At 38.4% G+C, this 1,409-nt stretch overlaps 1 pseudogene; it reads left to right on the top strand.

The window, feature by feature from the left end:
• The first annotated feature begins 368 nt into the window (after window positions 1–368).
• LOC112931889 (ribosome biogenesis protein NSA2 homolog pseudogene) lies at window positions 369–1,197 on the top strand (annotated as a pseudogene).
• The last annotated feature ends 212 nt before the right edge of the window (window positions 1,198–1,409 follow it).

Below are 1,409 nucleotides of genomic sequence, written 5' to 3'. Positions count from 1 at the left end.
GCTTACAATTAATGTTATTTTAAAAAAAGGACAGGATAAAGACCTATGATTCCAATTTTATTGGGTATACATGCCACTATATGCATAGGGAAAAGAAGGGTTTTCAGCAAGATGCTCACAGGGCCATCTTGGTGCCATTTGTTTGAATCACCTGTTTTCTACAGTGCTCATTGTAGCATCAGAAAAATAAATAAATAATTTTTCTTTATTTTTCTGATGCTACAATGAGCATAGAGGAAAACAGGTGATTGAACTCCAATAAAAAAAAAAAAAAAAAGAAGAAGAAGAAGAAAAGAGGCCGTCTCTTTCCGCCGGGAGCCCGAAGCTAGAGAGCCTCTTGGTGCCCAGGAGCCTCACCATGCCACAAAATGCATATATTGAGTTACACCAAAAGCGCTGTGGCTATCGTTTGGATTACCATGAGAAAAAGAGAGAAAAAGAGAAAGAAAGAAGGTCTAGAGGCTCATGAACGTTCAAAAAAAGCAAAAAAGATGATTGGTCTGAAAGCTAAGCTCTACCATAAACAGCGCCATGCTGAGAAAATACAAATGAAAAAGACTAACCAGATGCATGAAAAGAGAAACACCAAACAAAAGAATGATGAAAAGAGTCCACAGGGAGCAGTACCTGCATATCTACTGGACAGGGAGGGGCAGTCCCGAGCTAAAGTACTTTCCAATATGATTAAACAAAAGCGAAAAGAGAAAGCTGGAAAGTGGGAAGTTCCTTTACCCAAAGTCCGTGCTCAGGGAGAAACAGAAGTATTAAAAGTCATTCGAACAGGAAAGAGAAAAAAGAGAGGATGGAAGAGGATGGTCACTAAAGTCTGCTTTGTTGGAGACGGCTTTACTAGAGAGCCACCTAAATACGGAAGATTCATTAGGCCAATGGGCTTATGTTTCAAAAAGGCCCATGTAACACATCCTGAATTGAAAGCCACCTTTTGCCTGCCAATACTCGGTGTAAAAAAGAATCCCTCATCCCCACTATATACAACTTTGGGTGTTATTACCAAAGGTACTATCATTGAAGTGAACGTGAGTGAGTTGGGCCTGTGACACAAGGAGGCAAAGTTATTTGGGGAAAATATGCCCAGGTTACCAACAATCCTGAAAATGATGGATGCATAAAGGCAGTCCTGCTGGTTTAACAGCAGTTTCAGACAAGTAATCCCTTATAATTACAGAAGACTACACACCCGTCAGGAAGACCACCATAGTTGTGGTGGCTCTGGATGCTATCAAACAGCCTTACGTATCTACAGTCATCAAGACATTTATTCTACTGTAAAAACAGTTGAAATAGACATTTATTAAAATTTAAAAAAGAAAAGAAAAATAAATAAATAAATAAATAAATAAATATTCAGTAATAAAATGCAAAAGTCATCGAGAGGGCAATAAAACTAA

Source organism: Vulpes vulpes, chromosome 13 (genome assembly GCF_048418805.1).
Source record: "Vulpes vulpes isolate BD-2025 chromosome 13, VulVul3, whole genome shotgun sequence".
Taxonomy (NCBI): Eukaryota; Metazoa; Chordata; class Mammalia; order Carnivora; family Canidae; genus Vulpes; species Vulpes vulpes.
The sequence above is the reverse complement of the archived record's forward strand: the minus strand, read 5'-3'. Positions and strand labels throughout refer to the sequence as shown.